We start from the raw sequence: 16,636 nt of genomic DNA, 5'->3' as shown, positions 1-16,636 counted from the left end.
GAGTCAGCAGAATGCAAGGTGGAACGCAAACCATTGCGCCTGCGCGGTCGCAAGTATCGCGTTTCTATGAGTCACCCTGCAACATAAACCGTCGCTGTGTATTCACCATACACAGCGGCAGAAGGTCCAAAAGGGATATAGCAATACATAAAAAATGGCAAGGAAAAATAGTATGGCAAAACAGAAAACCCTCAGAAATTCCACCAAAAGAAACAGAGTGAAAATACATTGATAATATTAGACCAATTTATATTTAAAAACCCCTATTTTGTATTATTATGGGAGACATACTAAATATTGGAGCTGATCCATTTAACAAAACAACCGGAACAGTGGGATATATGAGAACCCTGTTCTAGACAGGAAGGGGGGGTGGTATCCCTTTTGGACCTTCTGCCGCTGTGTATGGTGAATACACAGCGACGGTTTATGTTGCAGGGTGCTTGGTTTTGCATCTGAGATCTATATCTCAGGATGGGTTCACTAAAAATTTGTAAATGTGACTCATAGAAACGCGATACTTGCGACCGCGCAGGCGCAATGGTTTGCGTTCCACCTTGCATTCTGCTGACTCGCATGCGTCATCGGGAGGCGTGTGCATCTTCCGGGCACGTGACCGATGGGCGGATGTGATGTCACACGCCGTGGCGGCGGCTTTAAAATACCCATTCACCCAGCCGAGTGTGACATGGCTGAGCGTTCTGATATACGTGTGAGGCTGGGACCACAGTGAGTAGGCTGTTTTGGGAGATGGTTACCGCCGCTTAAATGTATTTATTCTTTGCTAATTATACCTATGTGATCTTTTTTGATAGCATGTGTCTGTCTATGTGAGGACATCCACGGTCCATAATACACCGCTCTCCTGATGACAAGGGAAACGCGTTGAGAGTGGAGCTTGGTTATGAATCAGAAGGGGGCATAAGGTTTGGATCCTGTGGAAGTACCTGGTCAAAGCCGGGGGATTCATGATAAGGCCAACCTGTCTGAGAGCTGTAACAGTGGTAATAAGAGGAACATCATCCCCGAGTAACGGCATTTTGGTGAGATTGTTCCTTTTTTCTGTTCACATATTCCTGAACTGAGTGAATTGTTACGTCACCCTTAGTGTTGGGATGGATGTTTCATATAAGTCTTTATGTAGGTGATTATCACTGTATTATTAAATGGTGCCGTAATATACTTTGGTAGGGGATTTATCTTGATGAGGGGAGTGTGCTCTTACCCTATTTCATCAGTTTCCCCAATTGTTTTGAATGATGGTATACTAAACGAGACCATTTTTTCTATATGGGGTGTGGATGAGTGGTAGCTCTGGATAGATTATCCTTGGAGAGTTTCCTATCCTCCCATACGCTGGCACATGCGGTGCTATTTGTCTTGTTTGTCTTTGATGTCATTTTAAAGAGTTTTTAAAATGATACTATTAAAAGTTACATTTTAGGCGTGATTTACTATTTGGTGGTATTGTGCTAAATTCCTATTTAAATTTTCATACCTGGTCCAGTTTGCTAATCTATTTATTTATTTATTCTAGGAGTGGGCATCATTCGTGCCTGGCGATGACTGATCACTTCACAAAATTTGCCTTGGTTGTCCCCACCAAGGACCAAACCGCTGAATCCGCAGCGGAAGCAATCTGTAAACATTTTATCCCGACCTACGGGTGTCCACAACGGATACATTCAGATCAAGGGGCTTGCTTCTGCAGGTCTATGGCATCAAACAATCGCGAACGACACCCTACCATCCGCAAGGAAATGGGGCCTGTGAGCGGTTCAATCGTACGCTTCTACAGATGTTGAGGACGCTTGAACAGCAGCAGAAGGCGAGGTGGACTGAGTTCATCCCTGAACTTATGTGGGCTTATAACAATAGAGTCCATAACACTACCGGGTTTACCCCTTACATGATGATGTTTGGGCGGCCTGGGAGGGAGGTCGAGGAACTGAACTTGTCAGTACCTGGGGAACTCGAGTATCGCACAGCCAGTGAATGGGTTCAGAGTCACCAATGGAAGCTGCGGGAAATCCACAGGATAGTGGGGGAACGAGTGCGGGACCATCCCCATCGAGATCGTAGACTGGTGCATGGAGATGAGTTCATAGTGGGCGATAGGGTGCTTGTACGAGTTACTCGCCCAGGTGGAAAATTGGACGATCAGTGGGAGGCTACACCTTACACTGTGGTGGACAGACCATTTACAGGGGGAAGTGTGTACACTGTGATCCCTGAAGGCTGTGTCGGGCCCCGTCGTACGTTGCACCGGAACTGGTTGAAAAGGTGTATCTCCGACACACCTACATGCCCACCTGTCTCGCCTGATCCACCAATCACAGGTCGGCCAAATAACCTTGTGTGTGACTGCTGTGATGATTTCAGCAACGTGGCACCAGATGACCAAGATCCGGCATTGCAGATTCCAGTTGCTCCAGAGCTACCTCCAAGTGTCGTTGCTCCGCCAGACATGGAAATCGCCCCCACGAACACGACAGGTACTGAATTACGAAGATCTGAAAGGAGTACGGCTGGTGTTCCTCTGATACGGTACAACCCTGAAGAATATGTACTGCATGTAAGATGTAGAAATTGATTTGTCGGGACGCCAAATCTTAAGTGGGGTGGAGTGTAACAGGGTGAAAATGTACATAAGATAAACTTGCATGTTTGTTTATGTATTTTATATATTTATGCTATAATTTAAATGGCCACTAGGTGTCACTACAGTGCAGGCACACTGCTAAACAGTAAGGGGTTACATTAGGTTTCCCTGGTAACGTAGATGGAGAGAGACGGTTGAAAATTTCAGTCAGGATCTGAGGGACTGCGCAAGAGAAGAACTGCTGTCATTTTCCCATGTTTGGATTCATAGGATTGCCTGTTTCTTTTTCTTCTTTCTATGGACTGCTTACTCGTTTTTTTCTTGGAGCGTCTACTGCCTCTGATGAGGGGAATTTATCTGATTGACTTTTTTTTCTCCAGAAACTGTTTGGACAAAATCATCTAAGAGTGAATCAGAAGCAGTCTGAGGGGACGGACGCCATCTTGGGAGTAACAATTGACCTGAGACCGATCGGTGTATAATAGTCAGTCAGGGACAGATAGATAGGATAAAGAAGAAGGAGGATTATTCTACAGATTATTTACTGAAAAGGAGGTGTGTTACTTGTTTATCTTGAGGCGTTTGCTCTGAACCGGAAGTTATTGGAGGTTAAGCTGTGTTGTGCTGATAATAAGACTATTCTGCCTGTGCTTCCTCACACTGTCTGGGGCAGTGAGGTACAGAATATTGAATAGAGGTACATGTACATATATTTTCTTGTTGCTGACTGTATATGGGAAGGTGGCCGGGTACCCTGATTGCATTGTAAACATAAGGGGAGGTGGTTGTAAGAGTATACCCTTGGAGGGATCACGTGCCATTGTCTGTAATAGTGCACCCGGGTAAGCCCCATTAATAGATAAGAGAGGGAGCGGTATAGTGGGGGGAAATATAGTCCACTTCATCCCTACAGACCGACACTTGAAGTCCTCCAAGTTGCATAAACTGTCATTGTTTATTCCGGGCTGTTGTGGCCCATACGTTGTAAGAGAACTGTTTTTTTTTATATAAAGAAAATTGTTATCCCCCATCTTTGTGTCCCTGGGTTTTCCATAGTGCCATCGTATCTTAATAGTCATAACGACTGGCATTCAGTCGTTACACATTCACCACAACCCGTGGGTGGCGTCACAAACTTATATCCCTTACAAACCACCGCGGCCCCAGCCGTGGAACTCCCCACCGAAGTCCCTGCGTGTAGCACCAACCCCCTTGCAGAGTGACGTGACCCCCGGGTCTATGAGGAGCTCGAGCCACCCACCGTTCGAGCACGGGACCGAGCCCGCTGGGTGGTACAGAACCCCTGACTTAAAGTACCGTGGGATTCATCCAGGGAAGTCGCAACTGCCTTTCTCCCCTTTCTGGCCCGTTTGCTGGCAGCGTGAACCAAGGTGGAGAGCTCAGGCTCAATCCATCTTATGGGCCCCCTCATTGCTGCTGATGCTCGGACTCTGTTTTGGTTGGTGTGGGACTTGTTGTCCACCCCTCCGGCAGGTTTAGCAGACCACTAAACAGATGTCTGGCTCTAGGGACCTGTTCCCCGTGCGTGCCTAGCCCTCCAGAAGTCTCCGTACACGACCAGCTGACTTCTTCAGCGTCTTATTGTCCAACTTCTGGTGACCGTTCTCCCCCGCCAACAGCCACTACACATGCAGGGTCTGACTAGCATGTCAGCTCTCCTGTGTCTCCACTTCAGACTCGGCTTGCTCCTCTCCTACTCCTTCTCCAACTGCCAATGCAACCTAGTTTCCAGCCTCTCTACTGCACCACTAGCTGAGATGTGGAGGCCACGCCCCCTCCTAGATCTGCCCAGGGGTCCCCTCTAAGGTGTGTGAGAGACCTGGTTACTATGTGTCTGTGCATACACACCATAGTCAGCCTTTAGGATATGTGTGCACGTTGCGTAATTACATGCACTTACGCTGCGCTTTGTAGCGCAGCGTAACTGCATGCGTCCTGCGTCCCCTGCATAATCTATGGAGATTGTGCAGGGGCCGTGCCCACGTGGCGTCTTAGAGTGCAGCGCTTCGGCTGCTGCCCAAAGCGCGCGTTCTAAGAAGTGACATGTCACTTCTTCTGTGCGCTTTGCCGGCAGCCCCTGCTCTGTCTATGGCAGGAGCTGCAGAGCGCATGGAATCGGCTTTTTTTTTTTTTCACTACGGACATTTTCGGCAGCGATTTGAAGCGCACGTGTGCTCTTCAGATCGCTGCAGAAATTTCTGCAGTGAAGTATGCAACGTGCGCACATAGCCTTAGGATTACCTGTTTGCACTCACCCAGCATGGGTGCAGTACTCAGTGGCGCCTGACCAGGTCAGGGGCGCCACAGCTGGACCAGGCAAGAATGGTGTACTCGCAGTTCCAAGGAAGTTCACACAAAGTCCAGTAGTAAACCAAATTGCCAGTGACCGGTAACCTCCGGCGGTTTTATTCGGGTCCCACACCCTGGTATAGCAAACAGGGGTCCCTTCCTCCTGCACTCAGTGTTTGTGTCTTCAACAGGACAACTCCGCTTGAAATGGTGGAAATTCACTCCTGGTAACTTTATATGTTGTGAGCTGTGGCCTGCGAAATCTGACCCTTGGGATCTCTGTGGGTTCTGACGGACACCCTATCCCCCGCGTTGGGCTTCCGTTTCGCTCTCTGAGCTTGCTGGTGGGACAAGACATAGAATCTTGCCCCTGGGTGGCTAATTGACAAGGGGACTTGCAACCTTCCTCGCCCTGGGGTCCAATCACCCCGTCTGTGCATGGCCTCCAGACCGGATTCCCGCTGTCGGCTCCACTTTAGGTCTCCCGCGACCAGATCTCTGTCGCCTGTGGTCCTGTTTGCCGTCTGCCACCTAGTCAGTAGTCCGGTAGTCCAGGGGCCCCAACCCCTGACTCCGCTGTTACTCCACTCAACTTCAACTCCAACTTCAACTCTAACTTCAACTCTAACCGACTTGTTCCCTCCCAGGACACCTCAGGACCCCTAGGTGGGTGTTCCCATCCGCCTGGTCCCACCCACTGGTGTGTCCCTGTTGTCATGGGGGGTGACTAGCTTTTACTGGCTGGTGTTTATACCTGGGTGTGGGTTGGTGGAATGCCAAGGAGGATGGTGTCCCGCACCTGGAAGATTTGTGCAGTCTCTGTGACAACCTGCTTTTGCCATGGCGTCACACAGCTAAAAGTGAATACAGCATCCAGTCACCTGGAGGCAATGCTTTAACCCCTTCACACCCGGGCGATTTTCCGTTTTCCATTTTTATTTTTTGCTCCCCTTTTTTATTTTTCAGTCAATCTTGCCATATGAGGGCTCGTTTTTTGTGGGATAAGTTGTTGTACTTTTAAATAAAACCATGAGTTTTACCATATAGAGTACTGCAATACGTAAAAAATTTGCAAAAAAAAAAAAAAAGTGCGATTGCACGATTGTTTTGGGGGTATTTTATTCACTGTGTTCTTTATATGGTACAACTTATTTTTCAGTGTGATGCCTCAGGTCGCTACAAGCTCGTAGATACTGAACATGTTTAGGTTTTCTTTTATGTAAGGGGTTAAACAATTGATTTGAACTTAGTTTTTTTATTTTCTATATTTTTTAAAACTTTTTTTTTATTTTACTAGTCCCCCTAGGAGATTATAAGCATCAGTAGTCTGATCATTGATTAATTTCTGTTGATCAAAGCTGCAAAGTTCTGATCAACAGAAATGCAGCGTCCCTGTTAGAGCTACTGCTCTGTCAGCTCTAACAGGAACTATGTCATGATAGCAACAGGAGTCGCCACATGACCCGTCACTACCATTGCTCCCTGTGATCACGTCATGGGACCTTTGATGGCAGTGAGAAAAAGCAATTTCCCTGCCGCGGACATTTAAATGTGTATAAATTTCAAAATGTGACAGCTCGATCTAAGGGGTTAAGAGGCGTGGGTGGATCACAGATTCACCAGCGCCTGTTAGCCGTACATGTCTGCTGTTCAAATCAGTAGACATGTGCAGTGATCACCACCGGCTCACCGCAGCAGCCGGTGGTGACTGATTACCCCGACATGATTTACGACGTATCGCTACGTCCTCAGTTGTGAAGGAGTTAAGCATAACCGTCATTTTAATTTTTATTTAAAAATAAGTAGATCACTTGAAAATAAGAAATTCTGTAATATATTTTATCAGGCATATTGTCTTCTTTCTCTGCTAGAATTGTTCATCAAAACTTTCAACTCAGGTAAAATCTGTATTCAGTTAAGACTTTCTGATTACTGAGTTAAGGTGGCTTTACACACTGCAACATCGCAAACGACATCGCTGTAGCGTCACCGGTTTTGTGACATTATAGCGACCTCCCCAGCGACATTGCAGTGTGTGAAACACATCAGCGACCTGGCCCCTGCGGGGAAGTTGCTGATCGCTACAAATCGTTCAGGACCATTCTTTGGTCCTTTGTTTCCCGCTGTGCAGCAAAGTCTCAGTGTGTAAAGGGGACTTTACAGCGACTTCCCTTTCAAAAAGCTGCTTTACAACGTCCCCAATGACTAGCTAGGTCGTTCTGTAGGTCCGGATCGCTGTTGCGTTGTTGGCCAGGTCTGCCTGTTTGACAGCTCACCAGAGACTTTGTAGCGATCCCGGCCAGGTTGGGATCGCTGGTGGGATCGCTAGAAAGTCTCAGTGTGTAAAGGGGCCTTAAGAGTAGGAGATGGCAGTCCAGATGTGCATTGCAGCTGATGGTGGCCACTTTGAGCATCAAAGTTAAATGAGCGCCATATGCGAAACCAGCATTCAATGTTTTGGGGGGGTCATGGGTTTCATATCATAGCATTTCTGTATGCAAGGTGTCGATTCGCATTGAATTGATGATGCTCTACAATTTTTTAATTCACTTTTTTTCTCTATCTCGTTTTGTTTTCGAGATAAAAATGCTAACTCCATTGTTTTCCACCAGGTGGTGCTATAAGTGGTTTCCAATTTTTTAATTAACTTTTTTTCTCTATCTCGTACCATTTTCAAGATAAAAATTTCAACTCCGTTGTTTTCCACCAGGTGGCACTATAGGTGGTTTCATTGCGTAGCGCATAGCTACTTTACTATACCTAAACACCACTTCTATTCCTATAGCTGCCGCCCTTCTCAGGTTAATGGCGGTGGACAGGATATGGGTGGACACACTGTATACAATGAATATACACTCCCATATAGGCTCATAATGAAGCTACGTAAATTCCCGAGTACAAAATGTATCCCGAAAAGCAAATCCATATACATAAGGATTAGCGGCACAGTGTATGATAAACCCAAAAGGGTGGACACAATTGGAGCTAAATGCTCATAAAGAATATACATAAAAAATCACATAGACAGAACAATAAATCATATAACATATATGTCACGCTCCCGATACCTCAGCACCGCTCCTTACCCACTGACCCGGTCGCACCATCCCAGCACCGCTCCGTGACCACTGATCCTGTCCACGTGTCCACCGGTCACGGCTACCGCCCCCGCTCGTACTCTCCTGTGTTCTGTTCCTGGTCTCAGGAGTCTGACTCTGACTAATGCCTCTGTATAGGACCAGGCCGCGCCCACTCTCCTGGTCTCATAGGCCCAGCACACCTGAAGCAGGAAATGACATAGGGCTGTGCTGGGTATATAAGACTTGCCTTTCCATGTGGGCGGGGCCTGATCAACGTGTCTTGAAGCCTTGTTTTGTGAGCTAGGTGCTCAGGTCCCCTTGTGCCGTGTCCTGGACTACTGTTTGTCTTTCCTACCCGGCACCTGTACCAGTATACCGTACAGTCTTAGGAACTCCGTGACCCCAGTGACTTTGTTCTTCCCGTCCCCTGTGGGACGCGGCTCCCATCCCGGCCACGCCAGTGCTCCGGCTGCCGTGTACCCTGCCCCCCGGTGGGGTGCTCGGTCCAGCGGATCCACCTCCTGGGTCTACCAGTCGTCCCGGTCCTGACAGATTGATCAGGCCATGGATCCTGCTGGAGCACAAACGTCTGAGCTGGCTGAACTACGCCAGGAACTGGTGCAACAGCGTGACACCTTACACCGCATACTGAAGTTCCTGACGTCTGTGGACCACCGGTTGTACACGTTACAGATCGCCACCTCGTTTCCGTCGACGCAGCAGACAGCATCTAAGTCCGAACCTGTTGTTCCCTCGGCTTCGCAACTCCGCCTCGCTGCTCCGCCTCGCTATGCGGGGGATCCCAAGACCTGCAGAGGCTTCTTGAACCAGTGCTCCCTGCATTTCAAGTTGCTTCCCCATTTGTTTGTTTCAGACCAAGCTTAGGTGGCCTTTCTAATGTCCCATCTGGAAGGCGAAGCATTGGCCTGGATGAATCCTTTGTGGGAGAATGAGGACCCAGTGACCACCGGCCTCCTGGAATTCCTGCAGGCCTTCCGTGATACCTTTGATGAACCGGGACGCACTACCGTGGTTACCTCCTCGCTCCTTCGGCTACGCCAAGGAACCCTGACGGTGGGCCAGTACGCCATCCAGTTTTGCACTCTTGCCTCCGAGCTAGGCTGGAACGAGGCATTGACGGCAGCCTTTTGGGAGGGCCTGTCGGGCCGCATTAAGGACAAATTAGCCGGTCGTGATGTTCCCCGTACTTTGGACGCTTTGATATCCCTAGCCACTCGGATTGACCTCCGTTTCCAAGAGCGAACCAAGGAAGTATCCCGGGAGTATCGACCAATCAGTCACATCTCCGTTCCGCAGAGGTCTACCGTTCTCCCGCCACTGCCGTTCTGCGATTCTACTCCTGAACCAATGCAAATTGACCGACTGAGCCAAGCTGAGCAACGCCGAGCAGAGCGCCTTGCCCAGGGCCTGTGTTTCTATTGTGGAAGCGGTTCACATCTCCTCCGCTCATGCCCTGAGAGACCAGGAAGACCCCGAGTCCAAGGGATGCTGGGAACCGCCACCCTTGGTACTGGAATCCCCTCAGTCCCGGTTACACAGACTGTCCAAGTTACGACTGAGAGGGTCCGGTTCACGGCAGAGGCTCACATCGATTCGGGGGCAGCGGGTAATTTCATTCTACAAGCTACAGTGGACCGTTATCAAATACCGGTCGTCCCGCTTGCTAAACCCCTTTGGTTCGCCTCCGTGGACGGAAAACCACTATACGAACCCGTCCGGTACACCACCGAACCCGTAAGACTCTGTGTTGGTGCTCTGCACACTGAGACTATTGCTTTGTATGTCATCCCGAGAATGGCTCCCGCGCTCCTGCTGGGTCTGCCCTGGCTACAACTCCATGACCCTGACATCAGTTGGCGCTCTGGCGCAATCACTCGTTGGAGTCCGTTGTGCCAGGATAACTGTCTACAGCTTGTTCCTCGGTCCCTGTCACCTGGGCCTGTCATGTTGCAACAGGAGGAAGAAGTGACGACGCAGTCCAGCGCCGTACCGCAACTCCTGTCTCTTGTACCTGTGGTGCCACCGGAACCAGAAGAGGAGACGACGCAGTCCAGCGTCGTACCACAACTCCTGTCGATTGATTCCTTGGTACCACCGGGCCCTGAAGAAGAAACGACGCAGTCTAGCGTCGCCCCACCGTCCCTGGCTATTGAGAATTTGATGTCACCGGCTACTGAGGATGAGACACCGTCCTGTACCCGGTCCGAGACGCCCGATCCGATCGTCTACGACCCCAGTCCTGCTTCTGTCTGTCCCCCGCTTCCCGTTGCCCCCGTTGCCACTGCTGGTAGATCTTCGACTAAGCGTCGTGCGGCCAAGAAGGCGGTACGGGGTCAGCGTTCCTTCCCCGCCTTTGCGTTGGGTCCTGGTCCGGTGACTCGATCCGGGGTGCCCCTGGGGTACTTCGCACGGAGGGGGGGGCATAGAGTAGGGGGTACTGTCACGCTCCCGATACCTCAGCACCGCTCCTTACCCACTGACCCGGTCGCACCATCCCAGCACCGCTCCGTGACCACTGATCCTGTCCACGTGTCCACCGGTCACGGCTACCGCCCCCGCTCGTGCTCTCCTGTGTTCTGTTCCTGGTCTCAGGAGTCTGATTCTGACTAATGCCTCTGTATAGGACCAGGCCGCGCCCACTCTCCTGGTCTCATAGGCCCAGCACATCTGAAGCAGGAAATGACATAGGGCTGTGCTGGGTATATAAGACTTGCCTTTCCATGTGGGCGGGGCCTGATCAACGTGTCTTGAAGCCTTGTCTTGTGAGCTAAGTGCTCAGGTCCCCTTGTGCCGTGTCCTGGACTACTGTTTGTCTTTCCTACCCGGCACCTGTACCAGTATACCGTACAGTCTTAGGAACTCCGTGACCCCAGTGACTTTGTTCTTCCCGTCCCCTGTGGGACGCGGCTCCCATCCCGGCCACGCCAGTGCTCCGGCTGCCGTCTACCCTGCCCCCCGGTGGGGTGCTCGGTCCAGCGGATCCACCCCCTGGGTCTACCAGTCCTCCCGGTCCTGACAATATAAAATCTAACTCCTAAGTATAAGACATGTGACCGCAGAACTGCATACCTGGCTGCAATAAGATAGGAGGGACAAAACAAAAGGGGGGGAATAATAGATTGGGAGAGAGCAACAGAGCCCCATGCATTACACTATATGTAATAGCTTCTCCAGGGGCATACCAAATGCATGTTAGAGTGGGGTATATAAAGGAAGAAGGGAGGGGGATGAGAACAAACCATGAGTCATAGATAATCATACACAGATGTCATTTCTCCTGAGTACACAGATACCCAATATGTGGTGGAAATCTACTGTTTAGGCGCACAGCAGGGCTCGGAATAGAAAGAGCGCCATTTGACTTTTGGAACATAAAAATGGCTGGAATCAATAGCGGATGCTATGTTCCATTTGCAGAGCCCTGATATGCCTAAATAGTGGAAACCCTACACTCAGCTAGAGCCTCTCTCTTAGTTTATGTATAGAGATATAGCATGCATAGAGATATAGCATGGCAATGCATTATATTGTCAGCATCAGACGGACAAATCCCCTGATCGCAGATCACACTCCTTCTCACAAACTTCTATATGCCGCAATCACTAATGATCATGGTACATAGAAGATCCTGATAATGTCTCAGATCAGAACTACCATTGTGCACCAGAATCCCAGTGAATGCAGATCTCAGGGGGTCGAGATCCTCTCCTAACCAACGACCGTAGGAAAACGTCGGCGCTGCACAGAGCCCAGCAAGTGTAGACATTTAAATACAGTGGGCGTTCACGAAGAGGTTAAAGCTTGAAGTACTATGAAATGCAATTTGTGGGACATTTTTGGTTAATGGTCTCCTTCCTTACCTGACCTAAACCCTATCAAGAACTTGTGGGCTCTTCTTAAACTAGAGATTTATGGTGAAGGAAAACAGAACACTTCTCTGAACAGTGTCTAAGAGGCTGTGGTTAGTGCTGGCCAAAGCATGGATCATCAACAGAATAAGAAAGTGGCAGACACCATGAAAGGAAGGCTTATGACTTTTATTGAAAAAATGGTGGCTATATTGATTACTCTTTTTTAGTTTTATTTTTTAATGTCAGAAATGTATTTGTGTACATTTTAAGTAGTTTGGTTATTATTCTCACTTTAACTAATGAAAATAACAGTTGAGATTGGAAAATTTAGATTTTTCATTTAGTTGCATAATAATTCTGCACACTAATAATTGCCCAATGTCATAAGTCTCTATTAGGCTAGTTTCATACTTGTGTTGTTTTCCTTCAGTTGCAATCCACCGTTTTGGAAAACAGAGGAATCTATTAACGGATTCCGCTGCTTCCCATAGACTTGAATGGACGACAGATTGCGAGTGATGGACTTGCGTTGCTTCCGCTGGCCGACGCTGCATTTCTTCCGCCGGGCGGAAGGAACGCAGCATGTAACGTTTTTTGAGCAGCGGAATCCTTAGGATTTCATTGCGCATGCTCTCTCTGGCTCCCTGCACACGTAACCAGGGTACACATCGGGTTACTAAGCAAAGCGCTTTGCTTAGTAACCACGATATTTACCCTGGCTACGTGTGCAGGGAGCCAGCGCTAAGCGGTGTACGCTGGTAACCAAGGTAAATATCGGGTAACCAAGCAAATTGCTTTGCTCAGTTACCCAATATTTACCCTGGCTACGTGTGCTGGGAGCCCGACACTTCCCTGCTCGGCTCCGCCCCCTCCCGCACTCCGCATGTACACACACACACAGACACACACACACAGACACACACACACTCACCTGTCCCCAGCAATGCAGTCCCCGTGGCACTGACGTCCTCAGCGCCATGGCCCCGGTCGGCTCCACCCACCCCACACTCTGCCCCCCACACACATTCTCGGTGGCTGAACGATCAGCTGATCACCCGGCGACCGGCTGCTTTGAGCGATCAGCTGATCACCCGTCAGCCGGGTGATCAGCTGATCGTTCACAATTGTCTGCCTCCAGTAAAACTGTAAAAAAAAAGCAGATTCCGTTATTTTGTACGATCCGTTGCATCCATTGTGCCACTATATGCAACACATCCATTGTATCCGTCACACAACGCAATGCAACGGATGCCGTTCAACGCAAGTGTGAAACTAGCCTTAGGCCTTCTTCACACGTCCGTGGTTCCGGTATGTGTAATGTCTGTTTTCACATGTACGAAGACACGGACACACGTAGGCCCATTAAAATCAATGGCTTTGAGCACACGTGCGTGTTTCCACATTGACTGTGTGTCCATGTGGATCATACGTGTGTCCATGTGCTCCACACGTAGACGTGTCTGTTTTTCTCTGGTAGAACGGATGTCACACGGACTGCACAGATGTGATCCGTGTGACTTCAGTGTGCCATGTACCAGAGAAAACACTGTGTCTGGGAAATAAAATGATTTTCTATACTCACCTGTCTCCACCACTGAGGTCTCCAGCACTGCTGTCACTTGCTTCCGACTCCCTCTCATTATTCTCATTGCATATACACTGCACTGCAGACTGTAAGCAACAGCAGTGCTGGACACAGCAGCACCATGGACAGGTAAGTATAGAAATTCATGCTGTCCATGTGCTATGTGGATGTCACACATATAGCACACTGACAGCACACGCTAGTCATAAAAAATCTGAATCCGAATATTTGACTATTCGCCCATACTTCTGATGTTGAATTTTATGGTGAGGATGCAGGTGAGGTTTTCTTTTGATTACTTTTCCATGAAGGCCATATTTGTGCAGATGTCTAGGCAGCTGCTTAGAAGAACTCATGGATGCTGTTTTTTATAAAGCTGTGAAATTTGCATCATCTGGCCACTTCTAAGGAGGCACAGAAAGAGGCTCCATAAGTCACTTCCGGTAAGCACCAGGCCCGGAATTTCTCATGCGCAAAGATGTCGGGGGTGACCTATGGAGCCTTGTTCTCCAAACGAGGCTCCATCGGTTGGAGTACTAATTCAGGGGACATTGTGGAACCAGTATATCATGGATCATTTTGGAGCTTTGTGGAATGTTTAAAAAATAATAAATTGGTGAATGAGGGATAGTGAGGGAGTCTTTATTCATATTAACTATTTTTTCCTGTGTGTGTTTTTTTTTCACTTTACATTTACTGGGTTGGTAATGCAGTTCTCTGAGAGACACCTCTCCATTACTAACCTATGGGCTTGATGAGCACTGAAAATTCACAGCTGATATTAACCCCATAAACCAATACCCTGATTGCCAATGCACCAGAGCAATCAGGAAGAGCCAGGGTGAAGCACCAGAATGGGTGCATCTAATGGATGCGCCAATTCTGGAACAGCTGCAGGGAAGGGCCAAATAACCATGGGCCTTACCAGCCTGATAATACCAGCACACAGCTGTCTGCTTTACCTTGGCTAGTTATCAAAAATTAGGGGTACCCCACGCCATTGTTTTTAAATAATTTATTTGTTTACTTCCCAACAGCAACCTGAGAGTCAGAGATGCATCCAGACGTCTTCCCTGTGCTGTTCCCATTCCATATGGGTGCTGTTTCCACCCATTTCAGGGATTTTCCTGCTCCACCTTAGGGAGTCTGCTGGAAAAATGCCCGGATTCCGCGTTGACTTCCATTATAGTTGTTACTCGAGCCAAGCCCATCCAAGCATCGGACCGGCTCTATTCGAGTAACAAACAGTCAAGCATTTTAGTGCTCGCTCATCGCTCCTAAAGACCAAGGAACAATGAGAAGATGACTTGGGAATTTCCCTCACTACAGAATGCTGGTTTAATTGTCACATTGTCACAAGAATATATCTTAAGGGAGTAACCAAGTTTCATTATCAGAAACCTCCCTCAAACTCCTTCACTGTGCATATTACGTCCCTACATATTTTCATAATGTGTACCCTAACATCTTTGATATATGTTAAAGAGGCTGTGATATCTCAGGTAATCTGCTACATATATGTTGGGCATGTCTAGTACCGTAATTGGCTTTCTGTGGACTAATACCATATCTCTTATATTTTTAATAGTCGGAGAGTCTCTCTCTCTCTATCACCTATTGTAATGTTATTGGATGATAGACCACCTAAGATTAATAACAATACCCAGTGTCAGTTTTATGACAATGGCATCCAGGATTTACATTGCCAGCCAATGAAAATCCCCCACTCTCTCCCTCTCAGATGTTAAACAGCGTATCAACCTAATAATACTATACGAAAGAATAGATGCTACCCGAAATGATAAGCTAGAACATTTCTACAGAATGTGGGACTCATGAGTTCAAACTAGTACTATGCTAAATTTTGGGAGCTCTGTTTCTCTCTCACCATAATTTACTAATGATTCTTTATTCGCAACAATATGTTTCATGGTGTTTAAGCTGGTTAGATTTTGAATGCATACTATATGCATTTTAATTTATGTGTACTCTATGATCTCAAATTGTACCCCCTCCTTCTTCCCATCCTTCATATATGTTGAAAAATTAGCTACATGTTTCTTTATAAAAGTATGGATAATTATGCCGCTATGTGAGGATCTGTAACATTTTTATTCTGATAATGCTTCTTGTAATACCAGTTTATTTTACAATAAAATCCTTTTGAAACTAAAAATATTAGGTGGCCCATAATGGTACCAATAGAAATTCCAACTCAACCTGCAAACAACAAGCTCTCAGATGACTCTGTTAATAGAAAAATAAATATAAACTATAGCCTTCAAAACTCAATGATGCAAAAAATCCAGTGATACAAAAAATGTTTTGTAGTGTGATAGTAGTCAAACCTAAAAAAATCCTATAAGTCTGGTATCGCTGTAATCGGACAGACCTGAGGAATAAAGTTATCACTTATACCACACTGGGAACATTTTAAAAATTAAATAACTATGACTAATTCTTCAACTGCTGTTGATTTGTTTACTCTGCCTCCCGAGGATCACAGTACGGTTTGGCTCACATTTATCCTGCGCTCTACACTGAGCACTTACACTGGGGTTTAAGTGTACATTCCTGACAAATGTGATTCGCAAAAAATTCCCAACTGAAAATTCACTGTATCAGAGAGTGTCACTTTGAAATCATGTCTGGCTTGTGGTGCAATGGTGTCCATCTTTATATGTGTTTTTTTTAGTCGTACACAAAAGTGCAGACCAAAAGTTTTGTGCACCTTTGAAAAGAAATACACTGATGAACTGAGGCCTCATTATAGTGAATGGATCTGTCGGGGGTTACACCTGGCACATGTATTTCGGACATTTAGGTCGAAGTCCTGATGTGAGTATTCAGCATAGAGCAAAGGATAAATGTAAACTGATCAAAATGTTCTATACCCCAGAATGCCACCAAAAAGCATTCAACTCAACCCATAAAAAAAAAGTCGCCACTCAGGTCCATCATCTAACATATTAGAAGAAACAAGAAAAAGAGTATACCACTCAGGGATCACCAAAACTCCATGTTTTAAAAAGTGGAAACAACTTTATTACAAAGCAGCAAAACCATGTCCCAGCACTGGGAATGTATAGAGCACACAAAAGAACAAATATTAAAAACATTTAAAAAGCCAGAGGCATAATTCACCAACACGCCAAACCCCATACATTTGCACAAATATCCGTATAAA

The sequence above is a fragment of the Anomaloglossus baeobatrachus genome, chromosome 1 (assembly GCF_048569485.1).
Source record: "Anomaloglossus baeobatrachus isolate aAnoBae1 chromosome 1, aAnoBae1.hap1, whole genome shotgun sequence".
In the NCBI taxonomy this organism is placed as follows: domain Eukaryota; kingdom Metazoa; phylum Chordata; class Amphibia; order Anura; family Aromobatidae; genus Anomaloglossus; species Anomaloglossus baeobatrachus.
Note: the sequence above shows the minus strand (reverse complement) of the source record.